Here is a 19,445-nt window from a genome sequence, read left to right on the forward strand (position 1 = left end):
TGAATCAGCAAAAACTTTTGTTCTATCCTGATGAAATTTACCGAGATTTTTCTATGAAATTTCTATCTCAACGCAACTTTTGCGAGCACGCAACGTCCTTTCTACCACGAGCTATGCAGTTTTGAGATAGATATCCTTTTAAGTTTTTATAAAAACAAGAAAAGTTATATTAACCATTTATTAGAAAACCAAAACCTCTGCCATAAGTCACTCCAAGTGGTTTCATCGGGTGAGGTGTGTTCGGGATGCGCCTACCCACCAACTGCGTGGCGTGCCAGATCGGTAGAGGCTAGTTTGGGGCGACTCTTTGACATAGTAAAAACACCCTCCACATAACATCCCCAAAGATAGGCCCCGAAGAAAATTATTTTCCTCAGGGCCTCCTGTATATGGATTATGCTTGATTAAGAAAACCTTTGAAAACCGCTCAATATAAAATGAATGAAAATATGAGCTCCACCGATTTAAGAGTTAAAAAAATTTAGAAACTCTTTTCAAAAATCTCGTTGATGAAGAAGTAGGGGATGCCCAAGGAAAACATCACTAACTTGAGTTTCATGTCAGTGACGAAAGAGTTTCTGATATTTATACCTACATACATAGAATAAGTTTCATAGTTTATGGTTCTTATAGATGCCTAGAACATTAATAAAATAATAATGCATAACTTTTTTGTTCTCCTGAAAGGTTATATTTTTCGACGTTCGCATCGGTCATCCCATCATAAAATTTATCGGCAAATATTGCATCACTACAAACTAAATATTTGTGGAACCAAAGCCAATATAATATTCAAACAGTGAAAATTAGGGTGACCACAAAGTATGTGCCTCAAATTTCTATATTGGAAACACCGGCGGCTGCGGTCGGTGGTCTTCACGCTTAACAGTTGTATTCACAGCGGTTCGGACCACCCAGTACAACTATAAATATTGTGATTTTTAAAGCCATATGGAATACCCCCAAAAAAATGAAGGAGGTTAAAACAAATGTGCATTTCGAGTATGGGAATCATTAGTAAAGATGGGTTGTATCGCAAAATTTGTACAATTCATCCAATTTCAAAGTTGATGTTAAAAGGTCTATAAAGATAGGCCAGTTATTTCACAAACCTAAAATATTGACAGAACCTGAATAGAACCTTCGCAGAACTTGAAAATCAACTTTCGAATTGGATGAATTGTTCGATTTCTATGAAACAACGCGTCCTAAGTATGAATCATGTACATATTAGTAAATATTGAAGTGAATATGAATTTGAAGAAATTTTAGAACGCAGTCATTATCAATAATAATTTATTTCTGCTGACAATGGTCACACTTAACTGAAAACAAATGTAATAAAAGTTAACTTCTTAACTATGATAAAGGGATAATTAGACCTTAATACAAGTGTATTGGTCTACAACACCACTGTAGCATACCACATGTGTAATTTATCTGAGCGATAAAACACAAGTTAAAAGAATGGAAATAATTTACAACACAGGCATGAGGTCTGTATCGTGCTGTAGCAGATATACTAGGATAAAAACAATGCAACGCCATCAATATTCTGTGTTTGCAGCCACGTCTGGTATATAATACCCCAATATGTATTTATAAGCTAAAACCAGATTATTTGTTAAAAAGTTTTAGTTCATGGCTAATATACGAGAATTTGAAACGATTTTAGGCTTAATTTATCGGCCATACCAAACAATATAAGGGTTGTAAAATATTCATTAAACTCTTTTTAATGTTAACGAAGCTACAAGTCGTGTGTTTTCTCAATGTTGTAAAGTCCGAATATTAGTACGTAGGTAATAGAATAATATTATAGTCGTTTTAGAAAAGATATACTCTAGACATATAATGTATAATTTAATAGCTAAATAAAAAATACTTTTCTATTTCGTTAACCTTGACTGGTCAGTCGATTAATTTCCTCCACTGTTTTCCGCATTATAATATTTAACTTCTGATTTGGGCTATGTAAAAATGTGAAAGTGAGTTATAAAATGTGCTTAAACCATTGATGTAATGTCGTATTAAGTCAATGGCTTAAATGGATGCAATCCTTCAATTAATATATTCCTGTATTTAACTCCTTTCTCATACCAAAGCACTATTTGTATTTCCTTTAAATAGAAAATGAACAGTTTTATTTAGTCATTGAGTATTTCCTGTCAATTATCAAGGTCTTTTTTTTTGCCACAGCAAAACGAAAAATTTTTATCACTTGGTTTTTATTATGTGTGTTTTGTGTTATCGTAAGTTATCATTTCGTTAACCTTAATATATTTTGATGCAATTATTCAATTATGCAATAATCACACCCATTTGTAGAAATTTCGATAATGAACACAAATTTTATCATTCCATCATAAAAATAATCGTTTGTCGGAATATCTTATTTGCATTAAATTGTTCTAAGATAACTGGATATACAAGACTGTTATGGGTACAATATTAATTTGGTTTTGCTTTATTGAGGAAAACAAATCATTTATTATGATAATCAAAAGTTTTATTTTCGCCTCTTGTGTGTTTAGGTGTGAGGAACATGGCGTAACGTTTTTGTTCTTATAAAACAAAGAACTAAAACAAAAAGTTCGTTTTAGTTCTTGAGTGGAAAACAACTATTAGTTCCCGGTTAGTACTCAAAATCAGTAAAATTTATGAAGCTATAGCTTCATAAATTCTCAAAACTCAAATACTTCCCAACGGTTAAAAGGTATTTTTGTAAAAGAAAAAAAAATAATCATTCAAAACAGAGCTCGTTCACTGTTTATTCATTGCGTAATAAAATACCTATTTACTGTTTTTCAAAATTATTTATTAGTAATGATACAAATAATTATTGATTAATTTTGCAACATGCGCAAATATGAAGAACTACAAATAGGTACCAATTATATGTATATACAAAAAAACAGTTGCAACTCTGTTTATACATTTTTAAATCAAACTTTAAAATAAGTGGGTTCCCAGGTATCTGTAAATATCGTATCTGTTCTTTTGTTATTCAACAGAAAGAAGTATACCGTGGGCGTGTCCTTGTGCCCGAATTAAGAGCAATTTTCAATTACTTTTACGAAATTGAACAAAAATATTCAAATGTCGAAAAAAAAATTTGAAAGGTAGATTCTATAGTTATCGCAGCAACGGCACGGCGACAGCGCGGCGACGGCGCGGCGACGGCGCGGCGACGGCGCGGCGACGGCACGGCGATGGCAACGACATTCGTGTGAGGGAGACTATAGTAGTATGATAATGATTACTTTTTTCCTTCGGGGGAAGCAGACAGACTTCCATAATTTGTCATATTTTTAACAGTTCTTTCAAACTCTATTATGAAGTGTGTAAGAAAGAACTGCAGCACCATTGTGATAAATAACGTATGTTTTATGCTGTATTTTGCCGTTGTCGGCCTATTCTAAAAATCATTGAAGAAAAATATTTCTAAGTGTGCACAACTTTTCAGTCTTTGTGGACTGTGAGCCACTGGACTGGGGAATAATGCCATGAAAAACGACATCAAAAGTTCAACATTACAACAATCAGAATTGATACATTAAAAAAACAATAATTTACATTATAAACATACGAACATTAAAATAAAAAAAAAACACAAAAAAAAAAAACAATTTATTTAATGCAGCCATCTTACATATTTCACGCGTTCGGAATATATTTAATAATGCATTATAACTTTGATATTGACCTTCACAGTCGAGGGACTAAAATCCCGGCGTGCGAAAGTAAATTTTGTTTAACTGATTTGTGTTATTTTACAATTTAATCATTTAAAAATAATATAATATATATTTGCGCCACGTTCCAAGATGGAAGAAACTCTCAGTTCGCCTTGGTGTAAGACCACCATTCCGAATTGAAACGTTTCTCGAAATGGCTTTAGTTATGTTTGGTGACCAGATCTGAATAGTCAGATAGGTTCCCACCTTCTATTCCCATCTCCTTCCTCTCCCTACTTCCTTTAGCTTTACAACATACCCCAATTTGGGATGCCATAGTCTCACTGGCTCGATGCGGTTGGTAGCAGTCGGAGCTAGCAATTGCGGTATTCACATAAAAAAAAAAAAATAATAACTAACCGCGTTATTATATGTGGTAACCTATAATTATCACAATTACTACTAATACACAGCTACATTGCTTAATACAATAATGCTTAAAAACAACCAATTTATAATTATGATAATTTAATTATTATGACTAACCGTATTAATGTGGCGAGCATGCAAAAAATCATCGCTTGTTTCTCCACTGCTCACGTCCCTAAGACGTATCCTTTTTTGCACTAGTTTAACGACCACATCACTAGAACTGTCTCCATTGACTTTATTTAGAGCGGAACTCGCACCGCTAAAGGGACACGTGCGAATGGCAGACTCCATCTCACAGATCAACAACACACTGAGATAATAATATTTTCTTAACCGGCGAACTCTGTTAACTGATGTAGTGAAACTTTATTTCGTATTGAAAATGACTTCTCCTAACCGGCGATCTCTGTGAACTGAGATGTCAGTTTCCTTGCTTATAGAGTATATGTTTTTTAAGTAATGTCCTACGTGACTAAATACCTGTTTTATGGTCAATAAAACCTCCAGTTGACTACACATGAAAGAGATGTCAATAGTGTTTGTCGTATTGAAAGGGGTTTACCTCGTCTCCAGTGTGACTCCACGGAAAGTACTCAGAAATGTGTTTTCCCTTCCCGCGGTTTTCAATTGGATTTGTCCAATAACTCGCACGTATGTCAAATTTGGTTTGAAGGAAGTTTTCGTTTAGTAAAAAGGTAAAAGATAACATTGCTGCGTTCATAAATAACCACAATACGCCGTTTTCCTGATTCTGTTAAGAGAGGAACGGCTGCGCGGCCTTTTCCATATAAGACTTAAATTTGAATGTTAGGTCAAAATACTCAAATTAATTATAATAGTTAATGGTAAATATTTTCTAAAAATCCTTCCTAATCTACTGTTAAAATATAATGATATATTAATTTAATAAAAATGAAACATACTAAAAAATTGTTTATGGGTTAAAATTTTAAATTTACATACGGCAAATTTGTGTTCCAAACGTTCCATAATTCGGTCGTTTATAATTTATATTTAAGTCCATCAAAATGCTTTTAAAATCTTGAAAAATAGATATCTTTAAAACATTGGAATGAAATAGCACATATCCGTACCAAATATTTGCTATACCTTTTGATTATTCTGTTTGATTAAGTATTTTGGCCTCAAATCTAAATTAAGGTTTTCTATTCCACCCCTGTATACTTATGTATTCGTTGCAACTTCACTGCATCACTCACAACATAATTCTCAGTTCTCTTAATAATTTTTTTAATGCTTCATTTTGGTGGATTCCCAAAGAAATATTTATTCAAGCCAATTTCCGAGAAATGTAATTATACCTTTCTGTAAGATATTTGACTAGCAATGTTTGATTTCTATCTGAATGATTATTTGAAGATAAATCCCACATAATAATTACGAATTCAAGATGAATATTAGCAACATAAACTAAACGTTTTTATACCGATATTATTTATCTTCTTAAAACGTCCGTGTACATTTTACATATTAGATTTTAATGACTTGTCATTTTAATTCTGTGACATAAGAAAAATGTGATAATTACATTGAAAACCTGATGAAGTTTAACAAGTTTGCCGTAAAAAAATCTGTCGAAAAAAAACAACGTATGTAATAACGTATGGCCTTCCGGAACATCGCTTAGCAGAGAGGACACGAACCACACCATGAGCTGACAAAATTTACGAACGGTGATGACGCCTCAGTTCAATAATTTACCTTTGGTCATCCTTCGTTCTACATATAAATAACAGCAATGCTTACCGCATCGCTTGGCGCCCTTTATTACATTCATCAGGTTAGTTTATAATAAATTTCACCATCTAATTGTCGCTTTCAATGCAATTTTTAAATTACCCATCGTGCTTTCAACCTTCGGTTGTAGCACACGCCTGAGTTATTTGTCATCAATTAAAAGAGTTCTCATGTTGATTAAATGTTGTAGTAATAAATGTTGTACTAGCAGTTAAAAACCCGCTCCGCGGGTTTTTGCTGCTAGGCCCTGCGGGCGGCACTTGGTTGGGCTGCGCCCAGTTTAAGTGATACTAACAACAGTTACATTTAATAGATAGATGTTAGGTCATTCACAGAGAGAGGGTGAGTATATATTGTTAAAACACGGAACAGGAAGGAGTTAATGAATAATAACATGCTCAATTTAGGCATAATAAGAATGACAGTTGTTTGAATAAATGAAATTTTACGTATTTGTGATGGATTATTTCAAATGAAACACTATTATTGACTACATGTCTACAACTGATATTAACTGTTATGGTACCTAATATAATTTGCTCATAGGAGACTTGCAGTGCTTAAATATGTGTTACAACCGTCAATGTCTATAAGTTGAATCAATATCGTATAGTTTGTCACAACAATTAAAGATAGTTACAACAAAGTTGACTGAAATAATACATTATTACATATTGATTAATTGTACCCGTGTTTATGGATAAAAGGAGGGTGGTGGGATGGTGCAATGTGATTAGCAGTCGGTTTAATTAAAAGGTGTGAATTTTACTCCAACTGGTAGTAATTCTTTACCTAAAACTGTTACTGTATCTAATAAAGTTTAAAGTTAGATTATATATACACCTTCATCAGGAGAGTAAAAATCTATATATAAAGGTAGATTATTACAATATAGCGCCCCTGAGGTGATATCTCACAAAAGCGGCGCCATGCAAATTGTCCAATTAATAAATAAATATAATGTTTACATTTTATTATGTACGTATGCATTGATATACAATGGAAATAGATAAAATAATGTTATCCGATTAAACTTTATTTTATTAAAAAACAAATAACTTTTTTAACTTCACTTTATTATATACAACCAATACATGTTTCATGAACGAAGTATACACCGAAGTCAAAAATTAAATATAGATTACAATTGGAAAAAAGAAGTGGAAGGAGGGGGGAGGGGTAAGAGTAGGCTGGGTTTATAAGAATTAGGAATTACAATATGAAAGACCAGTTAAGTGGGAAAATATTTAAAAGAGAGTTTATAAAAAAAAAATCTTGTTAATTACATCTACTTTTATAAACATGTTCTCTTATTTCTAAAATTTCGAAATTATTTATTTGTGATGCTGTATATCCTGTGTGAAGTATTTTAAGACCTGAAATTTTTTTTTGCATATAACCATAAAACAATATATTCATAAGACAAATAACATTTAATAACGGTTATTCTAATAAATTGATAGTTGAAATACTAAATAAAATAATTAAACATATTATCTTCAAACGGTATTTTTACCCTAGTTCTTAAGATATAAATAAACAATGGCGTAGAATTCTGTTTGTGGATAACGACACTTCTAAAATTATATATATAAACATTCCTGGTACTATTCAACCGGCGTTTTACACTAATAACAGAATGAATAAATATATTCGTAATAATAAAGATTGCGAAAATCAAACAAAAAAATCAGGAGTTTATAAACTCAATTGGGCTAGATTGTAATTTATTTTACAAAGGTAGAACCAATAGAAACTTTGAAGTCAGAACTAAAAAACATCTCAGGGTTCTAAATGGAAATAGTGAATATGAGTTTGCAAATCATCTTTTGAATCACACTTTCGATAAAAATTCAGGTCTTAAAATACTTCACTCAGGATTAAAGCATCGCAAATAAATAATTTAGAAATTTTAGAAATTAGAAAACATGTCAATATAAAATCAGATGTAATTAATAAGCAAAAAAAAATTATAAATAATAATGAAAAATGCCATTGCAAAGTTGAACTAAACTTCCAGAAGAAATCTTATTATTAAACGCTGATGTTCAAGTAATTTTGCATATTTAAATATACGCGCCAGTCATTTGATTCGTTTCTTCACCGCCAGAGGGGCGCTCTGTCGGCCACCTATAGCCACGATGCGTATCGGGTATCGGCCATATTGAATTAACGCCTGCTTTTTTCGTCAAACGTCAAACGTAATCACGTAATTGTGGATAATTTTCACTGTAATGTAATTAATCCAATGGATTATGAACTTTCTAAGACATATTTTCTTCGATATTATCCAAAAATTGTATGAGCAGAAACGATATTTTTTAAGAAATATCGTATTACATGTGGCGATTCTATTTCAGTATGAAATCGTGTCTTAATCTTTAAAGTCTTATTTAAACAAAATTTGAATTTGACCAATCACAGGGCCTACACCGTCCAGACGCTGGAGTAATAATATTATCAGATTATGGAATTCATTTTCTCCGTTCTTTTATTTACTACACTTACTGCCCTCGTGGCAATAACCCCTCTTACAATAACCTCAACACAGGCTTGTCCTAGTGAGGTTAAAAATTATAACTTTAAAAAAAAAGATACAATGTAAAGAAACGATAAATAAATAAATAAATAAATAAATAAATTAGGGACAAATTTACAAAATTTTGTTTGAAACCATAAATATTAAAGAATAGGCTGTAATAATAACATTGCGCGTACTTGACGGGCTCCGTGGTCGAGCGGTAAGTTCTTCGACTCTGAATCTGGTTGTCGTGGGTTCGAATCCCGATATACGCAAGAAAGAAATAAAAGCTTATTTCCTAGATGCGACCAAAAGAATTTTACTAAAAACTTATCAGTAAGGCCCAGAGTATAAACATGCAGCACATAGTGAAATAAAAAAATATTATTATTATAGTATATCTACGACCAGTGGCGGTTTTCTCTAAAGTGCGTTTGTGCGGCGAACCCCCATTAAAAAGATGAGAAAATAAAACAAACTTGTTTTATAATAATATAAGCACATTATAGATAGCGCGCTATTAAAATTTCGCCTTCAAAACCCGCGCCACCGAAAAATACGATACCTATTCCAAGTTTGTGCGAGTTGAAATCCCCGCCAAACTCTTCATACAAAATAATCTTAGCCGGTACAGACCCTATGACGGTGATATATACAAAATTTGGTCTTTCTTTGCAAAAATAAGACAAATTGTGTGCGTCGAACACGCGTTACGATATCACGTGACCTCCGAACATTGACGAATGTAACCGAAGAAACCCGAGAACTTCGCGGCCGACGTTTGACCTTTGAACCATAGGGATGCAAGTTAAGTGTTATTTTTTTATGTTATATTATGGTATTTAACTTTGTAGTCATTTTTGTACATATTTTTGTTTTCTTGTTTCTGCATTTCTCCAACCGATTGCTTATGGCATTTGTAAATCTACTACCTATTGAAGTAGACCGATTTTGATTACTGTTTTCGTATTTTTTTTTTTAGATAAGTCGTTATATTCCTCAATTATATTTGCGAAAGTTTCGGCAAACGCCCCATTGTCGTCGCTAGTTATGCAATTTTGTGTTTTGTCTTCTCCAGTTCAGTTCTCCATCTCCACTATCTCCAGTATTCTTTCGGATTTCAAATTGAAATCGTTTAATAATTAGCAACATACCTACATTGAGTGCTATAAAAACATTAAACAATTTAATTCCTATAAAACTTTTCTCATTATCTAATAATTGTGTCTAGTGTAAAGTGATTTAAAAACAATAATATGTAGGTACCCCTCCCACTAACTTTATTTAAGTTGTGTGACTGCTGCCGTATTCGACTATTTGACGAAGGACAACAGTAAGTAAATTTTAATTAGATATGTTTATCTTCTCTTGAATTTCTGAACCCCCTGTTAAAAAGACCACGAACCGCCACTGTCTACGACACCTTTCAGAGTGGTGGATACTCTCTGCACCGCACTAGCAACCACCGATCAGAATTCAAAACGTTGCTTGAAATGGATTTAACCATGTTTGGTGACCGGATCTGAAAATCCAGGTACTTACCCACCCACCTCCTTCTCGTCGCATTTCCCTCCCCATTCCTTTATGGGAATAGCATAGTCTCACTGGCCCCGGTTAACAGGGAGCAGTTAATACCATAATAACAATAAATGGATAATTTTTATAGCGCCTTTTTGTGAAAAATCATCTCAAGTTGGGACACATGTGCGGTATTTACATAAAAATACTTTATTTGTATCCGTTTCTTTGTTTTAAATGTTAAAGACAGTGGGACTACGAAATGCCCAATATGATAATAAATCACTGAACATAGGCTATAAAACAATAGAATAAAGAATAAAACTACAAATGCCTTCTTTATAGATTTAAATAGAAACAAATATCGCCAGTGACTTGGTACCTTTTGTTTCTAGACCATTTAGCTCGCGCTCTGTCTCTCTTACACTTGCCTGACATCTTATGTCGCCATCCCATTTGAATTTCATAATCATGGTGAAACAGATTTGTATTGGAAATTCAAGGCCCTATTGGCCTTAAATTGGTTCCCGAAACACGACAACTTGGCATTTTTTATGTTCCTTTTTATTATTTAGCTTAAATCGTGTTTTTTATGTTTGCCCTCTACGTGCTTTAACCTGTGACCCTTTGGCTCATATCAGGGAATTAGCTCGTCCATGGAGGTTGGCAAAACGATTTTACACATTGCGAAATAAGAATTATCTTTTAAGAAAATTTCACAAAAATAAGTATCTTACCAACTAAAAAATAATGTGGGCATACTGCAAAGCCACTTTTAAAAAGACCAAAAGATCACTGCACTATTTTATTCAGTTTACAATTAGCAAGGATACGCAATCTTTTCAAGAGTTTTGCGAGAATCGGATTGTGTATTTGTGATTGACACATCAGAAATTAAGCACTACATTTTTTTCAGTGTACAATTACCAAGTAATACGCAATATTTTCAAGAGTTTTGCGAGAATCGGATTGTGTGTTTGTGATTAATACGTCAGAAGTTAAGCACTGCGTTTTGTTGAGTGTACAATTACCAACACATACGCACTCTTTTCAAGAGTTTTGCGATGGTCGGATTGTGTGATTGTGATTGACACATCATAAGTTAAGCATTACATTTTGAAATAAAATTTTTAGATATTACGATGACCTATGAGCTTAAATTTTGCATGAGCGGAGTTCTAATCAACTTGCTTTACTTATGAAGTATTCTAAAAATTTCTAAAAGAGTTTCATGATAATAACTCAACACACCTTTTAAAGGTGTTTTGAATTGTCATTTTGACGAGTTATCTAGTCACCTTCTAAAATATGGTATAACCATGGGTGTAGCCAAATATTTATACTGTTTCTTTAAATAATTATATTTAAATATTTGAAACACGGATTTCTATTTGAGAGCCTAAAATCTTGATTCCGGAATTGAATAATTGGTACTGTCAATTTTTTTATGGAAAACTCAAAACAACAACTTGATATTTCATTGTATTTAAAGTGCCTTCTAAAGTAATCTCTTATTTAGAAAATCGGAAGCGAGCACTCCTAAATACTTTTAAACGGATGTTGAAAAGAGGCTTTTATGCTGAAAAAATATTTAAAATTTCATGAACGAGGTCGCTAGTTATGTTAAGAAATAATTCTATCGTTTGTACAAATATAAAAAAAACATTACTGTAAGAATTTATTAGTTTACCAGTTTATTTTTAAAGCAAAACCAAGTAAAGCAAAATCATGTGGTTTTGGAATGAAAATTTGATCGATAAGAAATATTTTAGTTGCGTTATTTAAATACTGCGAGTAGAACACGACTTTGTCTTTGAAATAATTGAGCAATGTTTGTTTTTTTAGTCCATAAAAAAATTAAAGTATCAGGCATATAAAAACTGCTTTAAAGTTATACATCTCCTACTTACGAACCCCTTGTCGGTTATGTTTTATTGTATAGAGTGGCAAATTAAGTTCTTTTAAATATTTGTGCCTGATCTTCCCAAAATAAAATAAAACACACTTTTTAGCTTTATATTGATTTACTTTTGGGGTTTTATGCCGTGTTGTGCTACCTCCTAATTTGGCAAACGTTTCGGACAGCTTTAAACTATTCATCATCAGGGTCTAACATCATCGTTTACAAATCTGCCCTGATGGTGGACACAGCATTGCTGTCCGATATGTTGGCTACAAAAGGGGGTTGCGCAACACGGTATAATACCCCAAAATAAATCACTATAATACTTTTGGCCGTGAAAATAATAATAAATCAAAATGGGTAGCTGGCAAAAAGCAGGAATTTAAACCGTATCGCCATTTACATAAGAAGTGTTATTGTTAGCGGCTATTCCGAATATAACCCGACGTGGTGCGTTACCTTAAAGTCAATCTTGGGTTATCTCTAAATAGAATAAAATAAAAATAAATATTCTGTCTCTTTATGCGTTTAGTTCTTCTAAACTACTCAACGGATTTTGATAAAATTTTCACCATCATTTAGAAAAAAAAATTCGAAAGGTTTATATATATAGAACATGTATATTATACTCATAGAAAGTAGAGAAAAGTCGATGTTTTGTAATCAAATCGTAAAAAAAAATGTTTTCGGGCGCTTACATTGCTGACGCTGGCTACACCTTATGAGATACATTAAAATAATGTTCTACGGAATTATATATCTTGAAAAGGCCTAAAGAAAAGTCCACCATGACATATGTCTATCTCCTACAAATAACCCCTAGCAACGCCGGGTACACGTCAGCTAGTACAAGATACTTTCACTAACAACATTATTGCTCTAAGTTCAGTAACTTGGATCGTACATATCTATATCGTTATATATGGTTATCGTGGTAACCTTCAGACCTGTGAATATTTAACAAATTATTAAAAATAAACAAATTATTAAAATTTAACAAATTATTAAAATTTAACAAATTATTAAAAAATAACAAATTATTAAAATTTAACAAATTATTATAATTTAGTAAATTATTAAAATTTAACAAATTATTAAAATTTAACAAATTATGAAAATTTAACAAATTATTAAAATTTAACAAATTATTAAAATTTAACAAATTATTAAAATTTAACAAATTATTACAAGCAATAATTAGTAGCCTGAAATATCTATACAAATTGAAAATATATCCCGAGTGCAAATAAATGCCGCCGACGGCAAATGAACCCGTACCTTCTGATGTCCGTTCAGGTGCTCTGGACCACTTAGCTACTTCGGCTTATTCCCAACACGCCAAATAATTCAATATGTACTAGTAGGTACTTCTATCAACAATTACTGCTTTTCCCGTCGGCGGCATTTATTTCTACTCTGGAAATATTTTCAATTTGTATGTATATTTCAGGCGACTAATTATTGCTTATAATAATTTGTTATCCTTTGTGCTATGCATAAAGAACCATGTCTTATAAACATTAGTTTATCATTAAAAATAAATGAATATTTAATATGCACGGTATCCAGAAACCGTTTTCCGCTTGTTATTCACAATAATTATTATTTAAAGAATTTGAAAATAAGTACTTTTTCTGCTTACAAATATAAGTATGGTATATTTTGCATCATACATTATTTTATCTGCTGTGTGATGAACATAAAAAACTGTTTATTCTTGTTGATTGACATGATTTTTTAAAAAATATTATACATAAAGCCAGTGAGACTATAGTATCCCAATGAGGCTAAAAGTATTGGGGAGGGGAATGAGATATGAAAGAGGAAGGTGGTGGAGTACTTGGCTGTTCAGATCGGGTCACCAAAGATAGCTAAAGCCATTTCAAGAAACGTTTAATTTATTAATGGTTGTCTTCCTCCAGGGCGGTACTGAGAGTATATTTCACTCTGGAACGTGTAGCTAGTATACTATATATTATTTTTACTTAATAAATTTTGAAAGAACACAAATTAAATTGCGCACGCCGGGATTTGAATCCGCGTCCTTCGGATTGCTAGTCGAGAGCCTTACCCCTTGACCACGGAGGTGGTGAAATGCAAAGATGTAATATAATATATTATAATATAACCAGTGTCGTAAATACGGACATGAGTGTGATGGTCGAGCGAACCCAAATATAATGGATCATATAAAAATGTTTTCATGTATAATTTTTTTTTAATTAAGTGGTATTTCAGGAAACATAATTATTGCATTTTATTAACATCCACTGTATAAATATACCATACACCAACATTTCTTGTCACAGTATTATCAAATATTAGAAATAATTCAAACAAAAAATAACAAGTATCTCTGGCATTTGATCGTAAAATGACGACAGAAAGAATTAAATTAATACAAGCACTAGAAGGAGATACAAATACATATAAAATATAATAAAGGTATAAGTAGATATAGTTTTAATGAATATTGATTTAAAATATATGATATTATAGCCTTCTTGTACCTACCTTCCGTGCAGTTAAACAGATCCGCCACTTTTGCGTATCGTAGTTTATAAATCACGTTAAATGCTAATTTCAGACAAGTTAAATCAGTTACAGCCCTAGATCAATTTACCCAACTCCCATATTGAATTAACTAGGAAGCTTCGTACGTTATTTCTCATCGTGTTTCGAAAAACCGGATTATAGATTCCGCAATGTAAACTTATTATAATAACCAGAGAAAGGTATTGTCCACCTAGACAACATAATGCGTAGGTAGTTACTGATTTAATTTTTTTAACCTTAATCAATGTTTTTTAATCTGTTACTATTTAGGGCATACCGTAAGAACCAAGAAGTGTGATAACTAATTTCAGTTGTATCTATCTGTGAGTATAATGACCATGGAATTTTAAAAAATCTATCTGTTATTTTCAAAATTGTAACTGATTGTCAAGAATTCAGAAAAAAGATTAAGTACCTACCTGTATTACAATATTTTAACATTAAATTATTTTGATTGTCATTTCAAAATTAGAATTGATGTTTTAAGAATTAAGACTTTCCCGTGATTTTTCACAGGTCTGCGTTAGTTGTTGTATATTGTTTCTACGCATGGCATTATTGTTTACATTTCAATTTTGGACTTTACTAGGACTAGCCTGTGTCGTGTTCTAGGCTAATAATTTTATAAAATAATAAAATTAACGCAAAATAATATATTGAAAGAATAAAATTGTTACATTTTTGTTTCTTCCAAATAATGGACAACTACTAAGCTGAAGGAAGCTGATTCATTATAATGTAGTAAACATGTAGGGTGACCATGTGTTATTGACATATGATTTGAAATAACACATTATGCTGTTAATAATTAAGTATAAAGATGACAAGTTGAAAAAATGTTATATATTATGCTATTTATTCACAATGGACAAGGATGAAAATATATGTATATGTGAAACGTATTATACCATTAATTTAAAAAGGATAAAGACAAAAAAGAAATGTTGGCAATCCTCGGCTAACACAGATAATAATATGATGTAAGACTTTTGACTCCCAGCTAGGCTAATGAAATTGAATTTCTACTCAAGAAAGCACTTCTCTATTTGAAAATATTTTATCAAATTGACAGAAACGCTCAATACACAAATCTATCGGATTATATCTACAGTGACCATCAGTAAACGAAGTTTCACTGCAAGAAATAGTATTTATATGTTTATTTGTTAATATAGTGGAGAACGTTGAATACTTGGGGTGACTTTGCGTGCTTGGGATTATGTATTTGACAAACGGGAAGACTGATAAAGACACAAGGATGAATGCAGGAAATTAAATTAATGCCGGACTGAATACTGAATGCAGTTATAATAGTCGCTATCAAAAAGTTATCAAAGGATGAGAGATTAGCCGTCAACAACGTTTGATACCAAGCATGATGTACTCTATGGAGGCATGAAACAGGCAGCGGAAGGACGAAAGTCAATCGAATAAAGTAGAAAAAGGTACCTAACGCGTGTGCCTGTTTGCATTTTCTATGAGAAGTAAGCATGATTAATGATTATAAACAAGAATAAGAAAATAATGTTGATATCGTTTCGATATGTTCAGCGGATGGAAGGTGTTGGAGACGCCCCGGGATGATGTTGTTAGATAATGTGAATTTATTTAATTTGTGAGAAACCAGAAGCTTTTATAACTGTGAGGTTGGATAAGGTAAGTCTAAAAAGTTTCTTGTCCTAAAGGTGGCTAAATGTAAGAGTTTTATAATGAATTAAAACTAATAAAGACGAGAAGAAATGCTCCCGATGTTGTCATGTGAAGAATTAAAATAACAGAAAAGTATACAAGGACGTACTTGAATTACTAACGAGTGATTATTTGGAGTACAAAATAATCGTAATGAAATTTTGATCTCCGGTGACATTTTTGATGTATTTTTTCAACTTGTAGTAGGTATTAAGCAGTTAGGGTCGGGGTGAGGGTTTGGGCGGTTACTCGGCTAAGTGATCAATAATGATATATGGAAAAAAAGTTTGGTATTCAAGAAAAAAAATAATTTTAAAATGCAAAAGGGTCACAGGAGACAGAAATTTCATTTGAATTTTTTACTATAAAAATTTAAGGAATCACTGGTAGCTAGTCAAGTACATCCCTTGACATCCTGTTTATGAGGTAATAACAAGTGAATAAAGATCCATGTGTGCAAAGACATAGAGGCGTTCAATCCGATTTGCCGAGAAATGCATATTGTTATAGGTAGTTATTATTGTTATTTACTATCCATCTATTTATGTAAGAACCTTCATTCGATTATTAATGTTGAAAAATAATAACTTAAGTACGAAAAATGCATGAAATCTACAAAAAATTTGATAAATCGGGAACTGAATATGAAATTAAAATTTATTCGAAATTTTGCAATTTCAGGGTATGCGTTTTCGATAGTTATACAACGACCCTATTTTCGGATGCCTAAAATCGAAAGAGATGTAAACGATTTCAGTTCTACACGAAACCAGAACGATATTTATCTTTGCGAAATCAACAATTGAACATTATAATATATAACATTATCCCAAAAATACAACCAATTATAATTATAGATTTCTTCCTCGCGTTAAGAGATTAACAGAATCAACAGAACAGAATTATATAAAAACAAAAACAATATATCAACCAACTGTGTTAGGTTACGATTACCTTTCCCATGCTCTGAATATATATATATATATATATAACATGTTGATAATTGATAATTAGTGGTTTAAACAAGACTAAGTTTATTAATTTCATTTATAGATATATCTATATAAAATATTAAACTTTTTTTAAACCACTATTTAATAAAAATTATCACTGTGTTTCAAAACCCAAAGGTTTCTTCATAAGAATACAATTGTATACTAAAAAAATTAAGACATATGAAAAATGATAAATGAGCATTGACAAATAAGAACCCATATAAATTATGCATATAAAATTAAAATAATGTACTATTTCTGCATGTTCAAAAAGGAAGTTTATGTGTGTAGGAAAGTAACAAATTAATGTATTTGAAAGCATTAACATTACCCAACAGCAAAACGATTAAAAGTGTGTTTCAAAAACCAAAGGTTTCTTCATCAGAATACAATTGTATATTAGACACATGAGAAAATATAAATAAGCATTGACAAATAAAAACCCATATACGTTATGCATATAAGATAAAAACAATTTACTATATCTGCATGTTCACTGAAAAAGTTTATTTAACGTTTAATTTGTGTAAGAAAGTAACAAATTAATGTATTTGAAAGCATTAACATTACCCAACAGCAAAACGATTAAAACTGTGTTTCAAAAACCAAAGGTTTCTTCATCAGAATACAATTGTATATTAGACATATGAGAAAATATAAATAAGCATTGACAAATAAAAACCCATATACGTTATGCATATAAGATCAAAACAATTTACTATATCTGCATGTTCACTGAAGAAGTTTATTTAACGTTTAATTTATGTAAGAAAGTAACAAATTAATGTATTTGAAAGCATTAACATTACCCAACAGCAAAACGATTAAAACTGTGTTTCATCAACCAAAGGTTTCTTCATCAGAATACAATTGTATACTAAAAAAATTAAGGCATAAGAGAAAAGATAAATAAGCATTGACAAATAAGAACCCATATACGAGTACATTATGCATATAAGATCAAAACAATGTACTATTTCTGCATGTTCACTGACGTGAAATGTATGTAAGAAAGTAACAAATGAATGTATTTGAAAGCATTAACATTACCCAACAGCAAAACGATTAAAAGTGAAATGAGAGAGAAGACCAAAGAGCCATCAGAACTCCGCAAAGTGCGTGGGTTTGGCCAGAATTGATTCGAGTATTCCCTCATTGTCGATGAGTGTCCATCCGGACTCTGGAGTCGTAATGAAAAATCGCACGGCTTCTGTTACCCTCGCCGCTAGGGCCCGCTTTGGGAGCAATTTCACGTTACTTTGCATAAACCTATTTGCTATTTTTTTAGAAAAATGTTACCATTTTTTTATCTGCTGCTTTTGAGAGAGACACGCGTAATGGCAGGAGAAAAATTACAGCTCCGATACGCCTGTAGTTGCATACCGACGGATTGATTTGTCTTCATTTTTAAAAAAGTGTTTATACCCGGCTTGGCCAGAGTTTCAAAAATATATTTACCTATTATAATTTTTTTAAATACGGAACGTACAATTTACTTTTTTCTAAAAAAACCCAGGTTTAAGATTTCCACTCCTGTTTATATCACACAAATAGATTTTATACTATAGTTCACTGAATTATAGTTGATTCAAACTACACATCCTTGTGTGTATTTGTGCATAAAATCTATAGATTGAATCAGAAATTTCTTATCAATGAAAAATCTTTATTCAATATATTATGCATTAGTACAGTCTGTTCTGCAATATGCCATTATCAGTTGGGGAGCAGCTTACAAAACTAGCCTGACCCCAATGGAAATTGTTCAAAAAGTCATAATAGAAATAATACTAAAAAAAACCTCCAGACTTCTTCACTGAACGCGTATACTAAGAATTCACAGTTCCTACATTTAAACACTTATTTATGAAAAATTCAAGTATTCAAATTATAAAAGAAAAAAATTAATACACATTCATAGCTGAAAATCGAACCAGACTTAAATATATATTTGCATGCCCTAAACTACACACTTCTTTTGCCGAGCACCATTATACCCACCAAGGAAAACATTTCTTTAATAAAATACCAAAGGAAATTTGAAGCATTAATGATAAAAAAACAAATATTGAACTATATAAAAAAAAATATTTTAGGGAAATCGTTAACAAAAAAACTGATTCCCTAGTTTCACTTGAAAATCGCACTAATTATCCTACTATACTCTATTTATCCTCCATAATATATTTTTTTTCTTCCTTCCAAATACAATAATTTGTATGGATTTTAATTTTGTATTTTTTTTAACTTTGTAACCTAGTTATAGTATTTTTTCGCAAATGTACACTCCTCTTCCATCCAAAGGCAAATGCTTTTAATGGAAGTGTAGTATAAATTAAAACAGTGTGACTTGTAAACATTGTATATTTATTGTAAAAAACACAAATAATAAACAA

The 19,445-nt window shown here is 31.6% G+C and overlaps 1 protein-coding gene across 2 annotated transcripts in view; it reads right to left on the reverse strand.

The window, feature by feature from the left end:
* Nos (Nitric oxide synthase) overlaps window positions 1–19,445 on the reverse strand; it is a 314,945-nt gene that overhangs the window by 189,424 nt on the left and 106,076 nt on the right. Inside the window, exon 1 of one of the 2 annotated variants that reach the window (XM_089634921.1) lies at window positions 4,224–4,395. The exons of the other annotated variant lie outside the window; for it this stretch is intronic. The gene's annotated coding sequence lies outside the window, so the exon portion shown is untranslated. Of the gene's footprint in view, window positions 1–4,223; window positions 4,396–19,445 lie in introns of those variants that run through there. 2 annotated transcript variants of the gene reach the window in all.

This window comes from Hesperophylax consimilis, chromosome 8, assembly GCF_061612785.1.
Source record: "Hesperophylax consimilis isolate HC1 chromosome 8, BYU_Hcon_1.0, whole genome shotgun sequence".
NCBI lineage: Eukaryota > Metazoa > Arthropoda > Insecta > Trichoptera > Limnephilidae > Hesperophylax > Hesperophylax consimilis.